Below are 13857 nucleotides of genomic sequence, written 5' to 3'. Positions count from 1 at the left end.
GCTAACAATGAAGCAGGAGCAGGCGTGGTGGTGTCCTGCTCGGTGAGGTGCTCGTAGATGGGGAGGCGAAGGGGGTCGTGGTCATCATGGCTGGCTGCGATGTTCCCGACACTCAGTGTGGTCCTGCTGGTCTCCGGTGAAGGACACGGTGAGGTAGAGGCAGTAGGCTCGACATCGCGGCTTCCCTAGTGATGGCGAGCAGAGGTGGCCATGGCAATGGCGCTGCCGTTAGGAGGAGATGATGGCGTTGTGAGGTAGGAGGGAGTGACAAGTTTGGACAAAGGCATGACGAGGCAAGGACGTCATGCTCTAGGGAAGGGCGCATCCGCACGGTGAAGGAGACCGATGGCATGTGGTGTTGGCTCGGTGGCGCGGTACGGCGGGCGCTGGGCGGTGTTGTGGGCTTGGGGCTGGTCGTGGCATGGTGCGAGCGGGAAGGAGCAGCGGTGAATTAAGGAGGAAGCAGGGAGCGGCGACGGCTAGGGCTCTTATAGGTGTCGCGAGCTAGGGTTCGAGGGAGCTCCAATGATCTCTAGAATCCATATACGGGACACGCGGCGGTAGATGTGGGGCTCAGGGTATGGACGTCGAGGTGCAGTGTGCGTGGCTTCGCTCAGGCGGTGGCGGCATCGTGAGTCCCCTAGGGCGCGCGACTAGGTGCGGCTCAGGGTGTACCTATTGTTTTAGGCCAGGCGCAGGCCTATGGGGGCCATGATTGGGCCTATAGGGGCTGGCTAGGCTAACAGGTTCTGTGCTCAGGATGGGCCAGGCGAGCGCCGCTGGGCTATGCTGCAAGCTGGGGTGCGTGAAGCAGAAGGGGTGCGGGAGGGTGCTGTGGGCCGGCAGGAGAGGAAGAGGGGGAGCTAGGCTAGCTAGAGGAGGAGACGTGTTGGGCCAAGAAGAAAGAGAGCTAGGCTGGTTGAGTAAGAAAGGAAAAATGATTTTTCCTTTTAGGATTTAGAGAATTTGAGAAGGTTTCAAAAGGAATTTGAGAGAGATTCAAAAGGGATTGAGAAGGATTTTGCTACGGATTTGTGCACTCCAACTCTAAACAAAACTCTCAACCCAAAACCAACTCAAGAACAAGGTACACACCTACAATCAAGTCTATGTGAATGCAACAATTTGTTAGCAAGGTCTCTTAGGTTTGACCTAGTGACTACATGCTTCACACATTGCAAATTTTTTTAAAAAAGCTCGTATTTTTGGATGCTCGAAAACCCGGGTTGTTACAGTGATGAAAAATGATTGAGATGGGTCTGTACTGCCCCACATCAAGATATCGGGATGTCTTCCTATTGCACATTAGGATGAACCTGAGCCTTGTAGTGGATGACCGAAACCATAGTCTTAAGCTTCTGATTGTCTATGACATAGGCTTGGCATGGTTGAAAAGTTAGGCGTGACCGTACCAATAACCTCTCGCACACACATGTTTGACTAATACTTGTGATAAAACTAAAATTTGAAAAACCTTGATAATCTTGATCAAACAAAAGTGTTAGGTTCGTCTTTGACATGATGTGTGACCGCTACTTAGGATAGTTCACCTTGTATACACTTGTTAGCACTAGGTTGATTTCCTGCTTATACCTGCTATGTGCTACTTTCAGTGGTGAATGCCTTCTTGAATTGGTTAAAATTGCTCAAAATTGCTTAACTGTCATATTTCATTTCACTTGACTAGTTTGAGCATTTGCTAGCACTTGCTTTTGTTGCTACACACACATAACAGCACCAGGTAGAGCGTCTTTTCACTCTGATTGCTATACTTCTAAAGCTTCTGCATTTCTGCACCCTTTGCATTCATAGCATCTTTTGAGATGCAGTTGCAGTCTTTGCGCTCTAGCTTGATAAGTGCATGTGTCAATAAGGGGGTGAAGGATTCCATGCACAAGAGAGAAATATTTCCATGGGAGAGTTCCACCTAATCTTGAGTGCATGCATTTGGGAGATTGCATTTGTTCAGGGGGAGTTACATTTGAGTCGCTTTTGCTAGATGTGTTGAGCCTTTGCCTCTTCTGGAGGGTCTCACAGTTTTCAGGCATTTTAAGCTTTGCTAGTGGTGTTGAGCCCATTTTGCCTCTTCTTGAGGGCTAGCTATGTTTTGATTGGTTGCGTCGAGTCGCTGCCTATGTCTTTGGGGACCAAGTTTTGCTCATTTCAAATGACCCGTTTTTGGCTTTTCTTTGGCTTTTGGTCATTTGGGTGAGTTCTCTATGTTCCTTCTCTTCTTCTGTGCTTACTCTCAGTTGTCAAGTGTTGGTGTTGACAATGCACTCATCAAGGGGGAGATTGCGAACACAAGGTTGATATGTGCCCTTGTGGTTCGAGTTTGTGATGAGTGATTGTCAACGAGCGTAGCGCTTCGGGTTGAGTTTATGGACTAACCGTGGCGTGAGTTGTGTAATGCAACATGTCTCTTGACTTATGGTGCGCAGGTGTGGAGCTTAGAGGCGGTGGTCGATGGTGAAGGTGAAGGTCAAGCAGGTTCATGTTGAGGGACCGGGAGTGGTGAAGGACAGATGCCAGAGGCTTGGACTGAGGGATTGGAGAAACTTGGTGACCAGTCACGGTGGCTGACATCTAGGGACATTGACAAGCGCAAGTGTACATGGAGGAGTGATGGTGTTGACCGAGTCAAGATGGCGGTCGAGCATGTCGAGTAGAGGCTCTGGAAGACTTGGCGGCCGGCGGTCAAGGATGGTGGTGACACACGTCGAGGTGCGGGGCACACGTATGGAGTATGCTACTCGTGGGTAGTTTGGTGATTTGGGCCTCAAAACCACTGGATGGACTGTTTCTGGGTTTGGGCTTCAAAACCTAGACGGAGGTTCCAAGAAGGAACAGTGGCGGCACATGGTGGCATCGAGGAGTTCGCATCGAGACGAAGCTGTCTCATGAAGGGCACGTGGCCATCAGATGCTTTTATCTCGGGTTGGATCATAACGCCCCCGGGGTCAAGTGGTTTGGCTCACAATATATAGAGGCAAGTTGGTCATGTTTAATAGCCCTATAAATAAGGGAGGGGATGATCCAACCATCCTTACCTCTTAGAGCATTTTCATTTCTTCCTTATAATTTTCCCCCTCTCCTAGGGTTTGTTCTTGCGGTCCACAGAAACAAATTCATGTCTTTGTAAGCTAAGATTTTTTGAGTTGGGAATGGAGGTCCTAACCTCCTCGTGCCCTCTGGGATTCAAGATTTTGTGTCTGTGATTTTATTTTCGTAGCTCTGTGTTCTTCGTTTTTCCTCTCCCTCGTTCTTACTTTGATTCGTCGATTTGTTTCGGTTTGTTTCTTTTGGTTTGATTCGTGTTATGACATGTGTTGATGCTTCCTATTAATGAATTTGATTGAATCAACACGAGCACGATGAATCGAACTGATTTCGGATTTTGGGGATTTTTCGAGTTCTTGCACGCGATCTGAAATTCACGGAGGTAGAGTTTGATTTGAGCGATGATTTCCTGGGAATAGCTTACCTACTCCGTGGTGATTGTCTGGGCAAGTTTTGGGAATGATTCATGCGGGTTTTGATCAAGTTTTGGTCAATTTTTGGCCGCCCCTTTTCTATTCTGGGTGTCGGTCTCCCTCTCTTTCTTTTCTGTTCATGCGACGTGGCTTCTGTTCGTTGCATTGGTGGCGCAGACACATGGGGCCGTGCAGCAGCGCTACCAGAGCCGGCGCTCAAGCGCCGAGCTTGCTCAGCTAAGCAGCGCGGTGGTCTCTTTGCCGCTCGCACCCCTTTCCGTTTCTCTGTTTGGTGCTCAGGTGTTCGGTTCTCTTGGCACCCGAGTAGAGCAGGGCTGAGCCCTCCTAGCGCCTGTGCGGTGCTCGCCTAGGTAGCACATGCTGCAGTCAGGCAGTGCCCGCTAGGCAGGCTGGCAGCGTCCACTCTCTCTCCTCTTCTGTTGGTGCTGCGGTTCTTTCCTCTCTCCCTCTCTCTTAGTTTTTCTCTCTCTCCCAGAATTTCCGGTGCAGCCCCGTGGAAATTCTGGCCTGTTTTCTTATTGTGTTCATTTCTTCCGCATTTGAGCTCCGATTCAAGTTTCATCTTTTGCGTTGTCTTTCCCTCAATCCAAGGAACCTATCTAGGTACTTTTGTCACCCATTGGCTTGGGTATTTTAGATTCAGGAACTCGCTTCTTCTCTATAGGAGTTGGGTATCTCATTTTCTATCCTTTGATTCGGGAGTGGTTCGTGTTTGTAGTGGTGTCCCACTGTGGTTGGGTCAAGGGCATCACAGTTATTGTGTTTTGTTTTTTGGAGGTGATTTTCGGACGGTGGCTGAATATTTTAAAAGAAATTTGAGGCTTCCATTCACCCCTCTCTGGTCGTAGTTTTTGGTCCTTCAATTTTCCAATCCAGGCAAGGACTGTTGTCATTGCCGTGTCGGTGAAAGATACACTGGTCCAAGGATCCTTTGGGCATGTATTCATAAACCAAGAGCCTATGTGATTTCTCTGCATAAAAACCAATTACCCTCACCAGATTGATATGGTGAATAATGCTGATGGTCTGAACCCCTGCCAAAAATTCCCTCTTTCCTTGACTAGTTCGATCCAACCGTTTCGCCGCGATTGCTTCCTCACCAAAATGTCCTTTGAAAACTGACTCGAATCCTCCTTCCTTGAACTTCTCTCTGAATTGATCAGTTGCTTCTTGGAGCTGCTGAAATGTGAACCTTCTAGGCATCCCTGGTAGCCTCCCAAACTCTGCTTCCTCCTCTCTCTGCATCTCTTGGCGTCGCTGCATTTGTCGTCTATGCAAGATGAACATGATGAAGGAGGCGACAAAAATGAAACCACCTAATGAACCACCTAGAATTAAACCCAGTATGCATCCTTTCTTGGATTTTGCAATAGGTGGAGGTGGAGCTAGCGGTGAAGACAATGATATAAGATCGACTGGGGGACAGAAGAGGATCTGGTAGTCTGTTCCTATACATGATCGGACCTTGATCTAGAGAGTAGCTATAGGCGTCGGGGCACATCCGCACATTGAAGCATCGGTTGGTGATGTTGATGTTGGTGGTATGGCTGCTGCTGGTGGCGACGACGAGGACAGGCAGGAGGTGGTGAGTCCAAGTGCTACTATTCGTCGCTCCCATTTTTGGTGTGTCTGTGTGATGGTGCCATTTCTTCAGATCCAATCTTTCAGAAGTTCAATACTAGAGCTCTTTGAGGTCCACACAGGGTGAATAAACCACATAATTGTATTAGGAATAAAGTGTGGGTTTATGTTAGGAATAACTGCTCAGCTAGTTGCAACCGATTTGAATCACCGTCTCTCTCGGATAGTGAGAAACTCGACTAGTCTCGGCATCTTAGTAACTGGACTATGGAATTTGATTGTTATATTGGACATGGGAATGCTACGCCAGCTATGGTTATTATTGTGATGCTACATAATAATATATCACATGTTTGGCATAGGTTAGTTGTTAATCTAGAGGTGAATAGCTATAATTAACTTGATACCTGAATTATAAAATGTATAGTTGAACTAGTGGTTTTTTATGCAAAATATTGTCAAGTTAGCTCCACTTATAAAGCCTTGCATGATCTTTGGAGTCACATTATTTTTGGTTTATGACGAGTAAGTCTAGCTGAGTATCTTCTTGTGCTCAGGGTTTATTTCCCCACTTGTTGCATATAATACAGTCTATCATGAATATTGTAAGAACTGCTTCTGTCCCACCGTGGACGAGGAGTAGGCCCTAGGCAAGGCGCTTCTCATTAACACCTCTATGATGCTTTTGTGGGTTGTGATCGTAAACTGACAAAGTATTTGAACGATGGTGTGAGATGTTCGTTTCAAACTATATTTGCTTCCGCTACTACTTTATTTGAACTTGGTTTGTAATAACTTTAATTGTACTCTGATGTATGGAGAGGTAATTGTGAACTTTATGTAATATGTGGCATGTATGTTGAATCATGTATGATCTTGGTTGTATGTTGGCGATGAATCGAGACCTTTTCGTGGTACTTGATGGACTACCGAGTTTATATGGACTCAAGTATGACAGTGTGATCGTTTTGGTGGTTGCTATTGTACTTGTACTTTTATAAATTGGTCGGTTCTATCACATGACACTTGATCCGGACTCTGCTGTCTAGGGTGATCCAGACCATCGACCCTCGATCCGGTTGGACACCCTGTGACACGTGGCGTGGGCTGAGCAGCAGGAGACATCGCGGATGCTCCGGACTCTACCATGCTCGGTCCGGACGGTTGCCTGGGCTCATGAGGTATTTAGAGACTGGTTGCCTGAGTCGTCTGTAGGCCTAGTAAGTGAAGCGTTCGTGCGGACAGACACCCTGAGCCTATCATTATCGTTACAATAATTGCCCGAGGAGTCTTGCGTGAATGCTTTCCATCCTTTACTACGGGCGTGATTGGTTGCTTCGGGGTAGGGTATCCAGGATGGAGGACTAGTCCTAGTGGTGTGATGCAGGTTGAAACCATTCATCTAGGTGTGTTTGGTTGCAACTTTGGGATTGGTACTAGATGACAGTCAGTTTGTTTGGTTGCCAGCTTACACCAATTTGAGGAATGAGCTGGTACTGCTAGTTGTGTTTGGTTTGGCGCATTGCACAAGGTGTGAGCACCCATGTATCACTTTAGTGAGGTTACCACCATTTTTATTAGAACAAGCATGTGAACACAAACATTGCCTCAGATCAATTTGTATCATCATCAACTATGACCTTGGAGCATAAGAGATATTACAAAATAATACAATAGCAATGGTAAGAGGCAGTTCTTCCCACGTTTAACAATTTAAAAGATGAGCTCAGATAACAGAGGGAAAGCCACCCCATGTATGAACAGACAGTGGTTAACATATTGGCCTCAGATAACAGTTCTTCATCGGTTGACCTTGAGCTTGGAGCATAAGAAACACAGAAGGCAACACACAGCAATGGTAACAAACAAACATAAAAATAGAATAATAACCCACCTTTGCCTCCACTTTCTCAGGTGCAACCTACCTAACATGTACCTCCTTGAACCCTTTCTTAGTTTTGACCCCCTGCCTAACCAAATCATGGAACCTCCTAAGCATGAGCCTACACTGGATAAGACTCTAGTGCATAGGGTCATTGGGCCGAGGGGCTGCTTGGTTGCCATCATCAGCAGCAACTACCCCACCCTGTTCCACCACATTGTCCTCACCACTAATGTTAACAACCTGGTCAGGCATATTGTCCATTTCCTATCCTCAACCACCATAACATTAAACAACCAGTATGTAAGGAAAACAAATTGCATTGTATGAATACAAGTTCAACAGATCAAATAGGCAGAAAAGAAATAGGTACTACATCATTGCAAAGTGCCATAGGTCTCAGTTAAAATACAAGTTTCTCTAATGCTACTAAACAGTACACACACCATGCCACTACATCCTAGAATTCCCCCTGTTTTGCCACATCTGTGCAGCCCATGCCTCCCTCTGTTGTGCCTAGGTACCATTGTCAGGGACATGGTCTGGTTGTGAGGCATTGTCATTGATGTTAGGTGTCCATGTGGATTCAGCAGGCACATGCTCGTCCTGCCCATGCCTAAGGATCCAATTGTGAAGAATACAACAGGCAAGAACAAGCTTAACTTGGGTCTTGTATGGGTGGAAAGGTTTGTTGTCCAATATCCTGAATCTATTCTTTAGAGCCCCAAAAGCCCTCTCAACTGTTACTCTAAGAGACGAATGCCTTAGATTAAAAAGCTCTCTTTGATTTTGAGGTCGGTTTGAACCAAACTCCCTCAAATGGTACCTTGTGGCACGAAATGGTGGCAAGAAACCAGGCCTCACTGCATAGCCAGCATCGACAAGATAGAATTTGCCTAAAAATTAGCAGATAGGAATATGTTTTAGTAGTTTCATTTAGGATTAAGCAAAGTGTCAAAGGTTTTTTTTGTTTGGATGATACCTGGTGGCACTCTAAGGCCATCATCTCTTTCAAGAGCATCAGACAAGATAAGAGCATCAAGTGCAGATCCCTCCCAACCAGTAAGCACATAGGTGAATCTGAGGTCAAAGTCCACGGCTGCCAACACATTTTGTGTGATGGTGTGCTTCCTGCCTCTAAACGCAGCTTGCATCTTCACAGGCACTCTAGCTAATACATGAGTACCATCAATTGCTCCTATGCAGTCCAAATTGGAAAAAGCATAAGTGCAAGTGAACATTGACACCAAACTGATATGCATGAGACCTATGTATGACAAGTTATGGATACTAACCTTGAAATAGGGGTACCACCTTCTGCTCCCAAGGATCTTAGAATGGACATTGATAGCGGGAGGGACAATCAATTCATTCCTCAGCTCTCCTACCGCATATAACACCTTCTGAAAGAACCTACTAATTGTCTCTGTGGACCTCCTGAAAGTAAGGTCAACCACCCTAAACCTCTCATTGTGACCAACAACATGCAAGAACATGGCTACTTGTTCTTTAACAGATGCATGTATGTTGTTAGTGACAAGCTCTCTACTACGGAAAAGGTCACAAAGTTGGAAAAAAGAGGCCCTCCTCATTCTAAGAAGGTTGACACAGTGCACATCATCAGATTCATAGATGTATCTAAGGTTGTTCATCCTCTGTTTGTCCCTCTCAGCCAAGGGACCATAGGTGACTGAGTGCAAATCTTCAACTCTCCTCCTAAACCACATGAAAAACCAAGCAGCCACTGCAACAACCAAAGCAGCAGCAGCCCTTCGCCTAGCTTCAAATGCCATGTCTACCAACAAGATGGAGGGCAACATTAGAAAGGGAGCATGCAACATGGGTGTGTACTGCTTAGCAAGCAAAAAATTAGACAAAATGAACTATGAAAGACGCGGCTGCCACACCAAAGGGTGCTCCTCCAGCGTATACTGTTACACAATCCACATCATTGACCTCTAGGCACTTTGCTCAGTTTGTACAACAAAATAGGCATCAGCATGTATAAGATCTATACAAAACATGAGGTATAAACCAAATACGAAGCATCATGTATAGATCTGAGCTAGGAACAGGTAAATCAGGTATAGCATCGTACAGATCTGAGGATGTCAAACCAAGAACCCTGATTTCTTGGCATTTCAAGCAAAAACCACCAACAAATCAACAAAATCGACACTGAAGAAAGAGAAAGGGAAGAGCGCAGGTGGCATATATACCGTCCAAGCGCCGGAGGGCCAAGAGAAATCCGCCGGCGAGGGTCGCCTCGGTAGGGCTAATGAGGTCAAGGGGGAGCAAGACGGGAGTTCGCACCGGAGCTATGGCGGAAGGAGAGGCGAAGAGTGAGGACGGTAACCCTAGCCGAGACCCGCGCGTGCGCTTTATGACCCGGACGGCCTCATCTCCCGCGCTCGGCGCGAAGGTTCCCGCCAAGCACTGAGCGAGCCTGCACCGAGAGGGAAGTGGGGATCGAGAAGACGGCGCCGCCCGGGATGGACGAGCGAATCTGCACGGGAGGAAGCAGGAGAAAGATGCGAGTAGGACAACCAAACACAGGCGAATGCACGAAAGGATGCCGGATAGGCCAAATAACGGTCCGGTTCGGGCAACCAATCACGCCCTACGAGTCTATGACCAGCTGGAGCGCACTGTGTCCTTTCCCCACACACCAGGTCACCAGCTCGCCAGAGTTCTGAGTTCTGACGCCGCACTAGTGTCCGGGCTTGGCGGCTCACGAGATCGCCTCGCCGGACTCCAAGAGATCGCCGGCTACCGCACGGGCAACACGATGCCTTGGCGTCCTCCGCGCTCTGCTTGGCAGGCTTCTATCTCCATATGCTTGGCAGAAGGTGATATGCGCTCCTACACACTCTTCCCCTGCCCACAACGCCATTCTACCTCCCTCCACAAATGCGTCCTTGCATCATAATTTCATACCCACGAACATCCACATTCTACTTTTTAATCGAACAAGCACACTCTAACTTCTTTCTTTCTTTCTTTCCCGGTTTCTTACCTTCCATTAAACCTCAGAGCAGTGCAGCGCTGTTTCTCGCCACCAGATGTAACTCCTCCGGGCTCGATCTGGCCCGTGTCGAAGGAAGCTGACCGTGACCTGAAACAAAGCCCCGATCTGCAACACTGCTTGTTTTGTTCGCCTATTGAGGTAATCCTTAGCAAGATTTCATCATTCCAAGTCTGCAACATTATTGTTGGTTTGGCCGTTCACACTGATTATCTTAATTTGAAGATCGTGTTGATTCCTGAACTCTGTTATGGGCTTTTGGCTGCAGCCTGCAGTTATGCAACTACACTTGTATCTCCTAATAACTCGTTGTCCTCTAGCATAGCAAGAGCACACAACCACCATGGCGGAGGCTGTTGCTCGAGTGCTGATTGGCAAGCTAGGTGCAGCCTCGGCGAAAGAAGCAGCAGCCTATGGTGCATCCCTGCTTTGCAAGGAAGCTACTGCTCTCAAGGGTCTCTTTGGCGAGATCCGAAAAGCCAAGGAGGAGCTGGAGAGCATGAGTGCCTACATGCATTAGTCAGAGAAGTTCAAGGATACTGACAAGATCAATGGCATCTTCGTCGACAAGATCGGGGAATTATCTTTCCAGATCGAGGATGTCATCGACGAGTTCATGTCCAAGCTTGAGGATGGCAAGCATGGAAGATTTGCAGCAAAGATCAAGAAGAGGATCAAGCATCTCGAGGTTTGGCACCGTCTAGCTCACAAGCTCTGTGATATCAATGCCCAGCTTAAAGACGATGCGGGCTGGAAGCAGTGATCATCATACCAGATCAACCCATCAAAATTTGTGTTTTGCAAGGGAAGATGATCTAGTGGGTATTGAAGATAATGCAACCAAGCTCAAACAGTGGCTAGTAGATGATCTGGAAAAGAACAACAAAATAGCCACAGTTTGGGGAATGGGTGGTGTAGGTAAAACTACTTTGGTTGAGCATGTCTACAATATTGTGAAACTAGATTTTGATGCTGCAGCCTGGGTAACTGTGTCACAGAGTTACCAAGTTGAAGACCTTCTAAAGAGGACTGCAAGAGAGTTTGGCATCATAACTGATGCTCCTAACATGGAAATTAGAGGCTTAGTTGAGATCATCCGGAAACATCTTGAAGGTAAAAGATATATCTTGGTTCTAGATGATGTTTGGGAAAAGGACGTATGGATTAACAATATCATGGAAGTCTTTCCAACTAACTATACCAGCCGGTTTGTTCTCACATCGAGGATGTTTCATCAAGGAAAAGGGCACTGGATTACTTCTGGATTCATCAAGGAAAAGGAGAACAAAACACTAGAACAAGTGGCAGAGGGATACTTGAATGATCTTGTAAATCGAAGCTTAGTACAAGTTGTGAAGAAGAATGAGTTTGGACGACTGAAGAGTTGCCGAATGCATGATGTTATCTGGCATCTTGCCCTTGACAAAGCAGCAAAAGAATGCTTTGGTAAAGTTTATGAGGGCCATGTGACATTCACGATACATGGAACACGTAGACTGTCAATTAACAACACCAATATTGTACCATTGAATCAATCTGGTGCGACACATCTCCGTGTAGTCTATCAGCCTGATCGTTTCAGCTGAATTGGCTTATAAGCCATGGCTGAAAGTACTGCTGGCTGGTTTGGTGTGAGAGAAAAATACTATTTAAGCTGTGGATTATAAGTCAGATACGAGCGAATAAGCCGAAACGAACAGGCTGTATGTTTCTACAGGTACTGTCGATATTGAATTGCTAAGGTCTATCCTTATATCCTCAACATTGCTGTCAATATTGGATCTGCAAGGTACTAAAATAAAGATGCTCCCTAATGAGGTCTTCAGCTTGTTTAATGTGCGTTTCTCGGGTATCCGGAATACTGGAATTGAGACTCTACCAGAGACCATCGGAAGATTACAAAACTTAGAAGTACTGGATGCAGCAAAGACTTGTCTACTATCTTTACCAAAGGATGTAGCAAAACTGAAGAAGCTTAGGTACCTATATGCATCTGTGAGGGTCAATGAGGGATCTTTCTGGCGGTTACCGTGGAGTAAAGGTGCCTAGGGGCATAATGAAGAATCTGACAGGACTGCATGCTCTACGAAATGTTAAAGCTACCTCAGAGACTCTGCGCCCCGTTCGCGTGCCTTTAAACCCGGTTTGATCCATTTCTTTTTTCATCCGGAATGGTGTTTTCTTCTCACAAATTCCTCCAAATCCATCCAGATTCCTAAGGGAACAAGGCCTACGTGATGTTGCAGCTCTGACGGATTTACGAACGTTTGCAGTTGACGATGTGACAAGTGAGGACTCGTTAGTCCTGGGTAGTGCTATCATGAACATGGGCAATCTTGTCAATTACTATGTCAAACGAAAATGAGGCGTTGCCATTGGAACAACTTAGTTTACCAGAAACTCTTTCTAAACTCGGACTGAATGGGCAGCTCGAGAAGAAACGGATGCCTGAGATTTTCTCTTCCTGGTTGCACCTTAACTACCTCACTCATTTATCTCTGATTTTCTACAAACTTGATGAGAACTCGTTTCCTAACCTCATGGTGCTGCGTAGTCATTTCCTAGACTAAAAGAACTATATATATGCGGACCTCCGCAACTCAGCCAGGTAGAAATAGAAGAAGATGCACTGGGAAGTCTTGTTAAGCTGTGGTTTTCAGGGTGCCCAGAACTGAAGCAGCTCCCTCGTGGCATTGAGTACCTTAGGACGCTTGATGAATTGTATTTGGAACATGCTTCTGATGAGCTTATAAAGATCCTTAGGCAGGAAGGTGAAGTAAATGAATGCAGGGAAGAGCTAACGAAGATTAGCCACATTAGAATGGTTGATTTTAGTGCAACTGGGGAAAACTTTTTCCGAAGAATTGTAACCAGAGAAGGGAATGCATTCGCTGGCTGAAGGCTTGATCCTAGCTACTATAGACTATTTCAGGAGTTCACGTACAAGTCAAAGGTATGCGTTTTACGCTGCTTCTTGTTTATTGGACCGGCCAGAACGCACTGCCATTCCTCTTAAAATGCCACGTTCGTTACATTTCCTCAGGCTGCTGCTGCTGGCTTTGTTGTTCTGCTTTGGACCTTTGGTGGTTCAGTTCAGCGATTAGTGAACATGTAATGAGCCTGCAGGGACGGCGGATGCACAGGACATCAGCCCATCAGCAAGTGAAATGCCTGAATTCTGCATGGGTGCAGATTACAAAATAGAGTGTCATTACGAATTTACTAAATCAGTTTGCGAATTAAGCCCAAGCACTGTTGTGACTTTGTTTGCTCCCTCATGTTATTTGTGGTGTATATCTAAAAATAAAAAATTGTGCCTGGCGCAGAGACTAGAGAGTGCTTGCTTTGGATTTTCTTTTAGTCTGTCTGGTCGGAATGGATTGGCCTGATGACCTTTATGGGTAAGGCATCTCCCAGGTCTGTAACAAGCTTGACAGAGTCTTTGCTTCTCGTTTTGCAGAACTTAACCTTTTTATTTGGTGGTGCTTTCTGATGTATGGATCCAAAACTTTTAAGTTTCAACCAGCAATTTGTTTACGAATGATTTGATCAGGTGAATGGAATATAATGGGTGTGATTAGCCTAAAAGGCTACTCCTATGACATTATCATTTTAATTGTCATAAAGATACATTGTAGTATAAATTAAGGGCTGAATACGTAGGTTTAGGCTGCACCATTGTTCAGAATTTGGCAATTTGTATGTTCTTTTTAATTTGCAGCGGGAGTATATGACTTCGTTTCTAGCTATATTATGCCTAAAACATTTCTTAAATGCATGTAACACGTCTTGGATATGAAACACTGAGGCAATGGGCGCCAACATCATACCAGTACTAGTATACCTACTTGCATAACCGTGGGAGATCCAATGTA

At 46.0% G+C, this 13857-nt stretch overlaps 3 pseudogenes; 1 reads left to right on the top strand and 2 right to left on the bottom strand.

The window, feature by feature from the left end:
* The window catches only part of LOC136481686 (G-type lectin S-receptor-like serine/threonine-protein kinase SD2-5), a 51816-nt pseudogene extending 47077 nt beyond the window's left edge, over positions 1-4739 (bottom strand).
* A 2671-nt stretch (positions 4740-7410) lies between these two features.
* Positions 7411-8750, bottom strand: LOC136479616 (protein ALP1-like; annotated as a pseudogene).
* Positions 8751-10325: 1575 nt separating this feature from the next.
* Positions 10326-12881, top strand: LOC136479615 (disease resistance protein RPM1-like; annotated as a pseudogene).
* Positions 12882-13857: the final 976 nt, after the last annotated feature.

Source organism: Miscanthus floridulus, chromosome 9, assembly GCF_019320115.1.
Source record: "Miscanthus floridulus cultivar M001 chromosome 9, ASM1932011v1, whole genome shotgun sequence".
Lineage (NCBI taxonomy): Eukaryota > Viridiplantae > Streptophyta > Magnoliopsida > Poales > Poaceae > Miscanthus > Miscanthus floridulus.
Note: the sequence above shows the minus strand (reverse complement) of the source record. Positions and strands in the feature narration are given on the sequence as shown.